Genomic DNA, 15276 nt, shown 5'->3' with positions numbered 1-15276 from the left:
TTTACTTGCCTTGATGCCATAACATCTGCCCACACCCTATCCTCCCACCCTGTCTGTGTCACGTCATACCAGCACAAATCACTGCTGGTTTTTAAAATGTAAATCATGATGACCATGCTGGGGATGCAGAGGTGAGTATAACACCCGGGTATTAAGGGACATGGCTGAATAGTTCCCTGGCACTGCCCGCTTTTAGCACGTAAGTACAACATTCATTCTTATTTCTCCTTTTGAACTGCTACCCTCTGTATCTTTAACTCCTGCAATTCTATGCCCTATTGTTATCCATTTCACTTTGGTAAATATCTGTTCACTTTGTTAATAGGCTATCACAAGTCCTCAGTGCAGTTGAATCCTTATCAACTTTCGTTTTATCCAATTGCTTCATAGAATCCCTCCAGTGCAGAAGGAGGCCATTCAGCCCATCGAGTCTGCACCAACAACAATTCCACCCAGACCCTAGCCCCGTGACCCCATATATTTACCCTGACAATCCTAATGACAATAATGGTCAATTTAGCATGGCCAATCAACTAACCTGCACATCTTTGGAGTGTGGGAGGAAACACACCTGGAGGGAACCACGCAGACACGGGGAGAACATGCAAATTCCACACAGACAGTGTAAATACAGCCCGAGGCTGTAATTGAACCCAGGTCCCTGGTGCTGTGGGGCAGCATGCTAACCACTGTGCCATTTTTTCCCAGCTTCTTGACAATTATTTGAACCAAGTTATTTTATTCCTTTTTTTTTGGTATTTGGGCATTACTGGAAAGACTACCATTTATTAGCCATCCCTAGTTCCTCTTGAGAAGGTCTTGCACCACTGCCTTGAGCCAATACAATGCATGTGATGAAAGTATTCCCACAGTGCTGTCAGGGGATAGGTTTCAGGATTTTCAATCAATGACAATGAAGGAGTGACAATATAGTTCCACATCCAGAGGGTGCATGTTTTGAAAGGGTACTTGAATGTAGTAGTCTTCATGTACATCTGCTTCTCTTGTCCTTCTAGGCAGTGGAATTTGCAGGATTAGGGTGTCAGTTGAAGAAGCCTCAGCGAATTGTTGCATTGTATCTTATATATGGTATACACTTGAGCCACACTGCACAGGAAGGGAGTGAATGCTTAAGGTGTGGATCAGGTGCCAATCAAGGTGTCAAGTTTCTTGAGTGTTGTTGGAGCTGCACTCAACCGGACAAATGGCGAGTATTCCACCACACTTTGGATTTGTGCCTTGTAAGATGGTGGCAAAACTTTGGGGACTCACTCGTCACAAAATACCAACTTCTCTTGTAGCCATAGGGGGCAATCTTATGAAAAACATTCTAAGTCCAGGACAAGCATGAAAAAGCGAGAGTTTCCGATCCGTTTTTTGAGTCCAAATCTGCAATCGTATGCACTCAATGCATGAAAAAAGAGCAAAAAAACGTTTCTCGACTGTATGAGGAGGGGCGGGGCTTAAATCACCTGAACACTGGCTGAGAACAGCAGAAGAAGATGGCGGAGATGCCATTGCACATGCATGGGTCTCTCAGAGCAGAGGGACCCGTGCATATGCAACGGCATCTCCGCCTGTCACTCAGTCTATGCTGCTTTCAACTTGCCTCCGTGGCCTAAAGCAGGCCTTCCCCGCAGCTACCGCGGGGACCTGCAGCCTATTGCAACCCACCCCCCTCGCCAGACCGATCGTCCCCTGCGACCCGCCCAATCACCCAGCCCTCCCCTCCCCACCGATCTCAACTGCAAAATGGTAGCAGGGTCCCCTTCTTCACCTCCCCCCCCCCCCCCATTGATCGCAACTGCAGAGTGGCAGCAGGCCCCCCCTTCTCCCTCCCCCCCCCACTCCCTCCCCCCCCCACCGATCGCAACTGCAGAGTGGTAGTGGGCCCCCCTCCCTCCCCATCCGACCACTGTGCAGAGTGCGCAATGGTCCGACCCCCCACCACTAATTGGCCCACCACCGGTGTGGCCCTGGCCCCGTCCGGTGCCCGATGGGCAGTGCAGGGTGTCAGGCTGGCACTGCCATGATGCCAGGCTAGCACTGCCTAAGGGGCATCCCCTCCTTGCCCCCGACCTTGTTGGGGAGGGGCCTCAATGACCTCCGGTTCTACCGGCAAGGCCATCACATCTGGTCCCCGTTGCTGGTCACCAGCTGTGATTCCTGCCAGAGAGAACCTCTCCCAGCGAGGCCGCAGAGGCAAGTGAGCCTGGACGATTCCATCCCGGGTGCTAATTTCATTTAAATTATATTAAAATCAGATTAAAATAATGTATTCAGCCTCATGCCGGAAATGGGCACAAGGCTGATCCTGCCAGATATCCGGTGCAGGTAAGATCACGAGAGGTGAGAAATTGGGCGTGAACCTGGTGTGGCATAAAGGTAAAATGGCCCCCATAGTGTTTATGTGGCTAGTCCAGTTAAGTTTTAGATCAATAGTGACCCCAGGTTGTTAACGGTGAGGAAATTCATTGATGATAGTGTCATTGAATGCCAAGGGAAGTGTTTGGACTCACTGTTGTTGGATATGGTCATTGTCTATACTTACATGGTGTGAATGATACTTGCCACTTACCAGCCCAGGCTTGAATGTTATCTGGGTCTTGCTGTGTGCAGGCATGGACTGCTTATTAACTTGCTATTTTAAAATAGTGGACAAAATATTTTCTAATAAATAAGTTAAGCATTTTGATATTAATACTCATACAATACAATTCCAAGGACAAAATGAAGCCACAGATGGCAAGGGTAAAACTGGAGCAGTGCCTTTTGATTAAAAGCATTGGGCCCATGTGTGAGAGAATAAGAAAATGAATGGTAAGAATGAAAATAATAGTTCAGAACGGAGATAAAAAATTAGTGGCTCTAACTGGACTATCAACATTTAAATTGATCTGATATGGTAGAAATATGGGGGAAGTAGATTGACATAATTTTGTGATGCTATTTGCTCAATGAATCTCAAGCTCTCTCCTGACATTTTGTTCCACGATTAAATACAATAAGCTTACCAAAGTTTCGTTATATTTAAAGGATGGGAGCTTTTCTAAATGCGATGATTGTAATCTGTGTAGGAACAGATAAGATTTTGCTCACAAAAAAGAACAATTTGTGAAAAGATAGCAGAAGCTCAGTCAATACTGAGAAGGACTGCAAACAAAAATACTGGAGGCCATTAATAAATGTGCAGAATGGGCAAATAATTGACAAATTAAGTTCAACACAGATAAATGTGAGTTAGCATATTTTAGTAGGCAGAATAGGGAGGACCCTACCACTTGGATGGTGTAAGTCTAGGTGGAGAAGGGGAATAAAGTATTCTTGGAGTACAAATGCACCAATCACTAAAAACTGTGCCACAGGTTAGCAAGGCCATTAAAAAGCAAACAAAGCACCAGGTTTTATTTCTCAAGAGATAGAACTGAGAAGTAGGAAGGTCATGCTGAAGCTGTATTGAACATTGGTTAGGCTATATTTAAGATGCTGCATGCAATTCTGTTTGCCATATTATTAAAAAATGATACAGAGATGCTATAGAGGATGCAAAGAAGATTTACAAGGATGATGTCAAAAATACATGTGTACACATATCAGGAAAAGATTGACGGGCTGGATTTCTTTTCTCTTGAAAAATAAAGGCTGAGCGGTGACCTAATAGAGGTTTTTAAATTTAATGAAGTCTTTGATAAGAGTGGATACAGAGAGATTGTTTTCACTTGTGGGGAAGAGCATAAACAGACGCTATCAATATAAAATAGTCACCAAGAACTCCAGTAAGGAATTCAGAAGAAACCTCTTTACTGGAAAATGTGGAATGTGCTACCACAGGGAGAGGTTGAAGCATTTAAGGGGAAACTGCATAAGCATTTCAGGATGAGGAATTGAGGGTTACGATGGTAGATGTAAATGAAGAAAGATGGGAGGAGGCTCAAGTGGACCCTAGATATTGATCTTGACCACTTTGGTCAAATGGCCTGTTTCTGTGCAATATGTCCAATGTAATCCTGTGGAATTTCAGACTTAAAAGAAGCTGCAGGGATTGCTGTTTACACAATCTCTAATTCTAGTTAATTTATGTATTTAAGAATCATTTACATCCTGCTACAAAATTCCAGAAAATAGCATTTTTTGGAATTCATATTGATTCATTTTATGTTTGGTTGTTTTGGCTACCTCCTGCAAAATAATTTGCTCAGATGCCACCTGAGATCCAGAATTAACACCAAGGAACAAAAAACTCCTAAAAATGATCCTAAGGTAAAATTCTTACCATGAAATGATCCAGTACAGAATGAGATCATTTGGACCATTGTGTCTATGCTGACTCTTCGGTAAAGTTATCCAGTTAATCCCATTCATTGCTCTTTCCCCTTTTTCCCCTTCAATTATTTATCTAATTCTCTTTTTATTACTATTGTATTGAATCTGCTTCCACTACCCTTTCAGGCAAGGCTTTCCAGATCACATCAACTGGCTGTGTAAGAAAATGTTTCCTCATGTCACCTTTGGTTCTTTTGCCAATTACTGCTGATCTTTCTCCTATTTCCTTTATTAAAACCATTCATGATTTTGAACACATTTATCAAATTTCACCTCTTCTCTCTTCTCTGCTCTAAGGAGAACAACACCAGCTTTTCCAATATCTCCACATAACTGAAGTCCCTCATCCATGGTAAGAAAGAAAGACTTGAATTTGTGTAGCACTATTCACAAACACCACATGTCTCAAAGCACTTTACACACAATGAAGTACTTTTTAGTCACTGTTGTAATGTCATAAATGCAGCAGCCAATATACAGTCAGCTAACTCCCACAAGCAGCAATGCAATAGTTTGACGAGATGAACTGGTATTTGTGATGTTGGTTGAGGGATAAACATTGACAAGGACGACAACAATTCCTTCTGCTCTTCTTTGATGCAGTGGTGTGGGATCATTTGCATCCACTCAAGCTAGCAAATGGGGCTGTGGATTAACATCTTATGCAAAACAGAGCACCTCCAGCAGTGCAGTGCTCCCTTGAATTTGATGCTTAAGTCCTGGAGTGGGATTTGAACCTGGATCACTTGTGATTCAGAAGCAAGCATGGTGGAATCCTTAGGAGTAGACAGGCAGAGAGATCTGGGTGTACACGTCCACCGATCACTGAAAGTGGCAATGCAGGTGGAGAAGATAGCCAAGAAAACATACGGCATGCTTGTCTTCATCGGTCAGGGCATTAAGTATAAATATTGGCAGGTCATGCTGCAGCTATACAGAACCTTAGTTAGGCCTCATTTAGAATATTGTGTACAATTCTGGTCACCACACTACCAGAAGGATGTTGAAGCTTTAGAGAGGGTACAGAAGAGGTTTACCAGGATGATGCCTGGCCTGGAAGGTATTAGCTATGAGGAGAGGTTGGATAAACTCAGTTTGTTCTCACTGGAACGACAGAGGTTGAGGGGTGACCCGATAGAGGTCTACAAGATTATGAGTGGCCATGGACAGAGTGGTAGTCAGATGCTCTTTCCTAGGGTAGAAAAGTCAAGTACTAGGGACATAGGTTTAAGGTGCGTGGGGAAAAGTTTAGAGATGTTTTTTACACAGAGGCAAGTTTTTTACACACAAAGTGGTGAATGTCTGGAATGCGCTGCCTAGGGAGGTGGTGGGAGCGGGTATGATAGCGTCATTTAAGGGGCAACTAGACAAAAACATGAATAGGATGGGAATGGAAGGGTACGGACTCCGTAAGTGCATACGGTTTTAGTTTAGGCAGGTACCGTGATCGACGCAGGCTTGGAGGGCCAAAGGGTCTGTTCCTGTGCTGGACTTTTCTTTGTTCTTTGTTTGTATGCTACCAACTGAGCCATAGCTGACAAGCAAAGATGTCTTTAGTAAATCTCTTCCACACCTTCTCTAAGGCATAACATTTTCTAAATTATGCTGCTCAAAATTAAACACAGCACTCTAGCTGAGTAGTGTTTATAATTTTTTAATATTCATTCGTGTGATATGGGCATCGCTGGCTGGCCAGCATTTATTGCCCATCCCTAGTACAACAGAGTGGCTTGCTAGGCCATTTCAGAGGGCAGTTAAGAGTCAGCCACATTGCTGTGGGTCTGGAGTCATATGTAGGCCAAACCAGGTAAGGATGGCAGATTTTCTTCCCTAGAGGACATTAGTGAACCAGATGGGTTTTTCTGACAATTGACAATGGTTTCATGGTCATCAGTAGATTCTTAATTCCAGATATTTTTTTTTACTGGATTCAAATTCTACCACCTGCTGTGGCGGGATTCGAATCTGGGTCCCCAGAACATAGAACAGTACAGCACAGAACAGGCCCTTCGGCCCACGATGTTGTGCCGAGCTTTATCTGAAACCAAGATCAAGCTATCCCACTCCCTATCATCCTGGTGTGCTCCATGTGCCTATCCAATAACCGCTTAAATGTTCCTAAAGTGTCTGACTCCACTATCACTGCAGGCAGTCCATTCCACACCCCAACCACTCTCTGCGTAAAGAACCTACCTCTGATATCCTTCCTGTATCTCCCACCACGAACCCTATAGTTATGCCCCCTTGTAATAGCTCCATCCACCCGAGGAAATAGTCTTTGAACGTTCACTCTATCTATCCCCTTCATCATTTTATAAACCTCTATTAAGTCTCCCCTCAGCCTCCTCCGCTCCAGAGAGAAGAGCCCTAGCTCCCTCAACCTTTCCTCATAAGACCTACCCTCCAAACCAGGCAGCATCCTGGTAAATCTCCTCTGCACTCTTTCCAGCGCTTCCACGTCCTTCTTATAGTGAGATGACCAGAACTGCACACAATATTCCAAATGTGGTCTCACCAAGGTCCTGTACAGTTGCAGCATAACCCCACGGCTCTTAAACTCCAACCCCCTGTTAATAAAAGCTAAGATGTGGAGATGCCGGCGTTGGACTGGGGTAAACACAGTAAGAAGTTTAACAACACCAGGTTAAAGTCCAACAGGTTTATTTGGTAGCAAAAGTGTGGCTTTTGCTACCAAATAAACCTGTTGGACTTTAACCTGGTGTTGTTAAACTTCTTACAATAAAAGCTTTAACCTGGTGTTGTTAAACTTCTTACAATAAAAGCTAACACACTATAGGCCTTCTTCACAGCTCTATCCACTTGAGTGGCAACCTTTAGAGATCTGTGGATATGAACCCCAAGATCTCTCTGTTCCTCCACAGTCTTCAGAACCCTACCTTTGACCCTGTAATCCACATTTAAATTAGTCCTACCAAAATGAATCACCTCACATTTATCAGGGTTAAACTCCATTTGCCATTTTTCGGCCCAGCTTTGCATCCTATCTATGTCTCTTTGCAGCCTACAACAGCCCTCCACCTCATCCACTCCTCCACCAATCTTGGTGTCATCAGCAAATTTACTGATCCACCCTTCAGCCCCCTCCTCTAAGTCATTAATAAAACTCACAAAGAGCAGAGGACCAAGCACTGATCCCTGCGGCACTCCGCTAGCAACCTGCCTCCAATCCGAAAATTTTCCATCGACCACCACCCTCTGTCTTCGATCAGACATGATGTGGAGATGCCGGCGTTGGACTGGGGTAAACACAGTAAGAAGTTTAACAACACCAGGTTAAAGTCCAACAGGTTTATTTGGTAGCAAAAGCCACACAAGCTTTCGAAGCTCTAAGCCCCTTCTTCAGGGTTAAACTCACCTGAAGAAGGGGCTTAGAGCTTCGAAAGCTTGTGTGGCTTTTGCTACCAAATAAACCTGTTGGACTTTAACCTGGTGTTGTTAAACTTCTTACTTCGATCAGACAGCCAGTTACCTATCCAATCGGCCAACTTTCCCTCTATCCCACACCTCCTCACTTTCATCATAAGCCGACCATGGGGGACCTTATCAAACGCCTTACTAAAATCCATGTATATGACATCAACTGCCCTACCTTCATCAACACACTTAGTTACCTCCTCAAAAGATTTTATCAAATTTGTGAGGCACGACTTGCCCTTCTCGAATCCGTGCTGACTATCCCGGATTAATCCACATCTTTCTAAATGGTCGTAAATCCCATCTCTAAGGACCTTTTCCATCAATTTACCAACCACCGAAGTAAGACTAACCAGTCTATAATTACCAGGGTCATTTCTATTCCCTTTCTTAAACAGAGGAACAACATTCGCCATTCTCCAGTCTTCTGGCACCATCCCCATGGACAGCGAGGACCCAAAGATCAAAGCCAAAGGCTCTGCAATCTCATCCCTTGCCTCCCAAAGAATCCTAGGATACATTTCATCAGGCCCAGGGGACTTATCGACCTTCAGTTTATTCAAAACTGCCAGGACATTCTCCCTCCGATCATCTATTTCCTCCAGTCAATAGCCTGTAACACCTTCTCTTCCACAAAAACATGGCCCCTCTCCTTGGTGAACACTGAAGAAAAGTATTCATTCATCACCTCGCCTATCTCTACTGACTCCATACACAAGTTCCCACTACTGTCCTTGACCAGCCCTAACCTCACCCTGGTCATTCTTTTATTCCTCACATAAGAGTAAAAAGCCTTGGGGTTTTCCTTGATCCGACCCGCCAAGGACTTCTCGTGTCCCCTCCTAGCTCTCCTAAGCCCCTTTTTCAGCTCATTCCTTGCTAACTTGTAACCCTCAATCGAGCCATCTGAACCTTGTTTCCTCATCCCTACATAAGCTTCCCTCTTCCTTTTCACAAGACATTCCACCTCTTTCGTGAACCATGGTTCCCTCACTCGGCCATTTCCTCCCTGCCTGACAGGGACATACCTATCAAGGACAGCCAGCATTTGTTCCTTGAAAAAGTTCCACTTTTCATTAGTTCCTTTCTCTGACAGTTTCTGTTCCCAACTTATGCCCCCTAATTCTTGCCTCATCGCATCGTAATTACCTCTCCCCCAATTGTAAACCTTGCCCTGCCGTACGGCCCTATCCCTCTCCATTGCAATAACAAAAGACACCGAATTGTGGTCACTATCTCCAAAGTGCTCTCCCACAACCAAATCTAACACTTGGCCTGAGTTTCTGGATTAATGGTCTGGCGGTAATACCACTAGGCCATCACCTACAGTGGTTCTATCCTGTCTAATAAAAAGTCATTCTCTCTTTTTGCCCCGAGTTGTATACGCCACTATTCCTTTAATCTGATGGCTTTTAATTTTTCTAATAAATTGATTATGTGATGTTTTGTCAAACAGTTTTTGAAAGCTCATAAGCACAACACCAACTGCATAGCCCTCCTCAACCCTTTACATTCCTTCATCAGGGAGCTTCATTGAGTTTGTCAAACATAATGGGCAGGATTTTCCAGTCCTGCTGCAGGTCAACGGACCTTTGGATACTCTCCAAATTTTTCACCGCCCACTGCGGGTGGAAAATCCCAACCTACTCTTTTGAGTACTTTTTAACTGTTACTTTGTTCATTTTTGGATTCCCTTTTTGAGTTAGCTGTCCTTTTTTTTAGCTCTCCTCTGTGCTTTCAATATGCAGTTTGATTCTCCCCTGTATTATGAACCATACAATTGTAAAAATCCTCCTTTATTTCTTTCTAGTTTTATCCTTTTTTTGTTTATTAATTTACAAGATGTGGGCATAGCTAGCTAGGCTAGCATTTATTGCCCACTCCTAATTGCCTTTGAGAAGGTGGTAGTGAACTGCTCTATTGAATCACTGGAGTTCATGGATTCCAGGATTTTCCCAGCAACAGCGAAGGAACAGCAATGTAGTTCCAAGTCAGAATGATGTGTGGCTTAGAGGGGGGGTTGCAGATGATGGTGTTCTCATTTATCTGCTAACCTTGTCCTTCTAGTTCGTGGAGGTTGTGGGTTTGGAAAGTGCTGTTGAAGAAGCCTTGGTGAGTCGCTGCAGTGCATCTTGTATGTTGTACGCACTGCTGCCACTGTTTGTCAGTGGAAGAGGAAGTGAATGTTTAAGGTGGGTGCCAATCAAATGGGCTGCTTTGTCCTAAATGCTGTTGATCATTTGAGTGTTGTTGGAGCTGCATTCATTGAGGCAAGTGGAGAGTATTCCATCACACTCTTGACTTGTGACTTGTTGATGGTGAACAGGCTTTAAGGAGTCAGGAGTTGATTTAGTCACTGCAGAATTCCCAGCTCCTGCTCTGCTCTTGCAGCCACAGTATTTGTATGGCTAGTCCAGTTTAATTTCTAGTCAGTGGTAACCCCCATGATGTCTTTGGTGATTCAGTGATGGTAATGCCATTGAATGTCAACAAGACATTCAATGGCATTGCCATCACTGAATCACCAGTGATGCCCTTGGTTAGATTCTCTCTTGCTGGGGATGGTCATTGCCTGGCACTTGTGTGCCCCAAATAATACTTGCCACTTATTAGCCCAAGCCTGAATATTGTTCAGGTCTTGCTGTATATGGACACCAACTCCTTCAGTATGTGAGGAATTGTGAATGTTACTGAACATTGTTCAATCATCAGTGAACATCCCCACTTCAAACCTTATGATGGAGGGGGCATCATTGACGAAATAGCTGAAGATGGTTGGGATTAGGACACTACTCTGATGTCCTGGAGCTGAGATGATTGACCAACAACAACAACATCGATCTTCCTTTGTGCTCAGTATGACTCAAACCAGTGGACAATTTTCCCTCTAACTCCCATTGACTTCAGTTTTGTGAGGGCTCAGTCAAATGTTGCCTTGATGTCAAGGGCAGACACTCTCTCTTCACCTCATGAGTTCAACCCTTATGTGCATGTTTTAACCAAGGCTAGAATGAAATCAGGGGCCGAGTGGCCCAAGCTGAATATCGGAGTGCAGGTTATTGCTGCATAAGTGTCAGTTAATAGCACTGTCAACAATCCCATCCATCATTTTGCTGATGGCCAAGAATTGACTGATGGGGTTGGATTTGACTATGTTGGATTTGTCCTGCTTTTTGTGAACAGGACATACCTGGGCAATTCTCCACATTGCTAGGTAGATGCCAGTGTTAGAGCTATATTGGAAGAGCATGGTGAGGGGCGCAGTAAATTCTGGAGAATGAGTCTTCAGTACAATTACTGGAATGTTATCAGGGCCCCATAGCCTTTGCAATATTCAGTACCTTCAACTGTTTCTTGATATCACGTGGAGTGAGTTAAGGATGAGAGTTTTAAAACTGAGGTTTGCTTAACCGAGAGCCAACATGAGTCAGCGAATACAAGGGTGATGATTGAAAAGAACTTGGTGTGAGTTTGGACTTGCATGCAGCAGAGTTTGGACCTCAATGTTACAGAGGGTAGAATGCCAACCAAGATGTGTGTTGCAATAATCAAGTCCAGATGCAGCAATGAGGGTTTCCACAGCAGCTGAGCTGAGGCACGAGCAGAATCGAAATATGAAGTGGAAGAAGGAGTGATGGTTGGCTATCTGATCAAAAACCGGTTTCGAGGCCAGGTATGACACCAAGGTTGCAAACAGTCAACCTCAGCTTCAGACAGTTGCCAGAGAGAGGCCAGAGACAGTAAGTAGGGAATGAAGTTCGTAGCAGAAAAAGAAAACAATAGCTTTGGTTTTCCCAATACTTAATTGATGGTAATTTCTGCTCATCCAGTGTTAGATGTCAGATAAGGGGAGGAGTTTTTCCATCTTGCCCGCCATAGGAATCGTAGTGGGGAGTGGGGGGCAGACCATGCAAAGGTCCATTGACCTCAGGCGGGATAATCCAGTTGAGGCGAGCGCGGCTCGAAAATCCCACCCTAGGAGTCTGATCATTTAGAAACAGGATGAAAGGGCTGTGAAGAGCTAGGTGTCATTAGCATATATATAGAATCTGATCTGTCTTCACATAATGTCACTAAGGGTAATTTGTTGATAAGGAGAGATATTTATAAATATACTGTATGAAGGTATCATATATGCACTGACAGTTTATGTAGCTTCTGTAAAAGTAAATGTGTGTTCATATATATTTAATGCAAACTTTGTGTATTAAGGTCTCAAAGTAGACTTTAGATATAAGGGGCAATCCTGAGTATGCATTCACCATCTGAACGAATGCTGATTGGGCTCAAGTTCCGAAGTCGCAGATCTCGTCAGCGAGATTGCATTCTCGGAGCTACCCCACCCTCGCTGGTGACGTCATCAGGTTCACATCCATAATGGGCTTCAACCTGCTTTGCATGAATTTGAATAGATTTTAATATTATTAACCTGCCCCTTCGCTGTATATTGACGTGCCGTCTGCGTGGTTTACAACAGGTTCACCTCGACATGAACCTGTCATGTGGGTCTTCCCTGGAGCTATACCCTCAGGGAAGAGGAGTGTGGCCAGTCAGTTGATTGGCAATGCCCCCACGCACTGCCCCTTGGCACAGGTTGGCACTGCCAGGGTGGCACAATGCAACCTGTCAGTGCTAACCTGTACCAGTGGGAGCCTCATGGGGATGTGGGGAGATTCGTTCTGATTTGGTTGTGGGCTGGGAGTGGATGGAGGTCTTGATGTGGAGATGCCGGCGTTGGACTGGGGTAAACACAGTAAGAAGTCTCACAACACCAGGTTAAAGTCCAACAGATTTATTTGGCAGCAAAAGACACTAGCTTTCAGAGCACTGCTCCTTCGTCAGATAACTGGGAGTTCTGTTCACAAACAGGGCATATAAAGACACAAACTCAATTTACAAAATAATGGTTGGAATGCGAGTCTTTACAGGTAATCAAGTCTTAAAGGTACGGACAGTGTGAGTGGAGAGAGGCTTAAGCACTGATTAAAGAGATGTGTATTGTCTCCAGCCAGGACAGTTAGTGAGATTTTCCAAGCCCAGGCAAGTCGTGGGGGTTACAGATAGTGTGACATGAACCCAAGAGACTGATAGCCAAGTTCCACACACATGAGGACGGCCTCAACCTGGATCTTGGGTTCATCTTGGGCAGGAGGTTTATTGCTGTTCTGAATGGAGCACCCTTTATAAATGGCAGCCCAATCGCAATGCTGCTGTTCTTTGGAAACAGCATTGCCATATTTTGCCAAGACCATTCCCCATATATTGATTGCACGGTGCCTTTGGGAGGACTGCACTGTAATATTGAGCAGTTTGCATTGGTAAGGATTCAGATTAAAGAGGCCAAAACAATTTGTTTTGGCTTTAGATTTAGGAAGTTATTTAAATTTGCAGACTGAGAGGAGTGCCCTGAATTCTGATGGTTATGTTGGTTGGAGTAGTACTCCTCACGACTGGTGGGTGGGTTACTGCATGCAGGCACCTTGTATTGGGTCTCCAAGACTGGACAGCAGGCTTCCAAATATTCTCCCAGTTCAAGAAAGAGGGCAAGCATCAACTGCCGAGGTCCCGTCTGTTTCAGCTTGTGAACCCGTCAAATTTATAATCGTTTCCCATCTCATATTATTGACTGGTCTTTGGAGTTATAATGGGATGTAACGTTTTTATTTTACCTCTCTCTTTCCAGGTGTGACTTTATTAGCTGCAGTGAACTGTTAGTCTAATTCATAATTGTATGTTTATGTTTGGGACGAAATTTGTCTTGGACAGTAACACAAAAAGGGCAACAATAAATCAGTTGCCCATTTTCCACCCTACTTGTAACAAATTCAGCAGAGTGTTGAAGAGGCTGCAGGTTCACTATTGCCCATTTTGTGCTAGCATCCAACAAGAATTTCACCCTCATCATTTCTGTATGTACACAAATCATTGCTTTGTGTGCAGTTTGCTTTTTCTGGAAAATGTAGAGTTTTCTCAGGTTAGATCCAGGACGATCTTGGAGTAGAGACATGAAAATAGAAATACTTTACCCTCTTCTACCCTTTGACCCATTCACACAGTCGCACCATATATAACCAAGTGTGCATGAAAGCACCAACAAGTCCCTGTAAACTGGGTTTCAGCTGAAACACAGAAAGAAGTCTCACAACACCAGGTTAAAGTCCAACAGGTTTATTTGGTAGCAAAAGCCACGAGCTTTCAGAGCACTGCCCCTTCATCAGGTGAGTGGGAGTTCTGTTCACAAACAGGGCATATAAAGACACAAACTCAATTTACAAAATAATGGTTGGAATGCGAGTCTTTACAGGTAATCAAGTCTTAAAGGTACAGACAATGTGAGTGGAGAGAGCGTTAAGCACAGGTTAAAGAGATGTGTATTGTCTCCAGACAGGACAGTTAGTGGGATTTTGTAAGTCCAGGCAAGTCGTGGGGGGTTACAGATAGTGTGGCATGAACCCAAGATCCCGGTTGACGCCGTCCTCATGTGTGCGGAACTTGACTATCAGTCTCTGCTCAGCGACTCTGCGCTGTCGTGTGTTGTGAAGGCCGCCTTGGAGAACGCTTACCCGAAGATCAGAGGCCAAATGCCCGTGACCGGAGCCTTCAACATGTCATTGATGAAGATGAACATCTTGCCAAGGCCATCTCCACACCCCCACTTCTTGCCTTCAAACAACTGCACAACCTCAAACAGACCATTGTCCGCAGCAAACTACCCAGCCTTCAGGAGAACAGTGACTACGACACCACACAACCCTGCCACAGCAACCTCTGCAAGACGTGCCAGATCATCGACACGGATGCCATCATCTCACGTGAGAACACCATCCACCAGGTACACGGGTACATACTCTTGCAATTCGGCCAACGTTGTCTACCTGATACGCTGCAGAAAAGGATGTCCCGAGGCATGGTACATTGGGGAGACCATGCAGACACTACGACAACGGATGAATGAACACCGCTCGACAATCACCAGGCAAGAGTGTTCTCTTCCTGTTGGGGAACACTTCAGCGGTCACGGGCATTCGGCCTCTGATCTTCGGGTAAGCGTTCTCCAAGACGGCCTTCATGACACACGACAGAGCAGAGTCGCTGAGCAGAGACTGTTAGCCAAGTTCTGCACACATGAGGACAGCCTCAACTGGGATCTTGGGTTTATGTCACACTATCTGTAACCCCCATGACTTGCCTGGACTTGCAAAATCTCACTGGCTGTCCTGCCTGGAGACAATACACATCTCTTTAACCTGTGCTTAACGCTCTCTCCATTCACATTGTCTGTACCTTTAAGACTTGATTACCTGTAAAGACTCGCATTCCAATCATTACTTTGTAAATTGAGTTTGTGTCTTTATATGCCCTGTTTGTGAACAGAACTCCCACTCACCTGACAAAGGGACAGCGCTCCGAAAGCTAGTGGCTTTTGCTACCAAATAAACCTGTTGGACTTTAACCTGGTGTTGTGAGACTTCTTACTGTATTTACCCCAGTCCAACGCCGGCATCTCCACATCATTTC

General features: G+C 44.5%; 1 protein-coding gene across 7 annotated transcripts in view; it reads left to right on the top strand.

Moving 5' to 3' along the window:
- The window catches only part of znf385b (zinc finger protein 385B), a 242165-nt gene that overhangs the window by 218826 nt on the left and 8063 nt on the right, over positions 1-15276 (top strand). The gene's annotated exons all lie outside the window — the stretch shown is intronic.

This window comes from Mustelus asterias, chromosome 14 (assembly GCF_964213995.1).
Source record: "Mustelus asterias chromosome 14, sMusAst1.hap1.1, whole genome shotgun sequence".
Classification (NCBI taxonomy): Eukaryota; Metazoa; Chordata; class Chondrichthyes; order Carcharhiniformes; family Triakidae; genus Mustelus; species Mustelus asterias.
The sequence above is the reverse complement of the archived record's forward strand: the minus strand, read 5'-3'. Positions and strand labels throughout refer to the sequence as shown.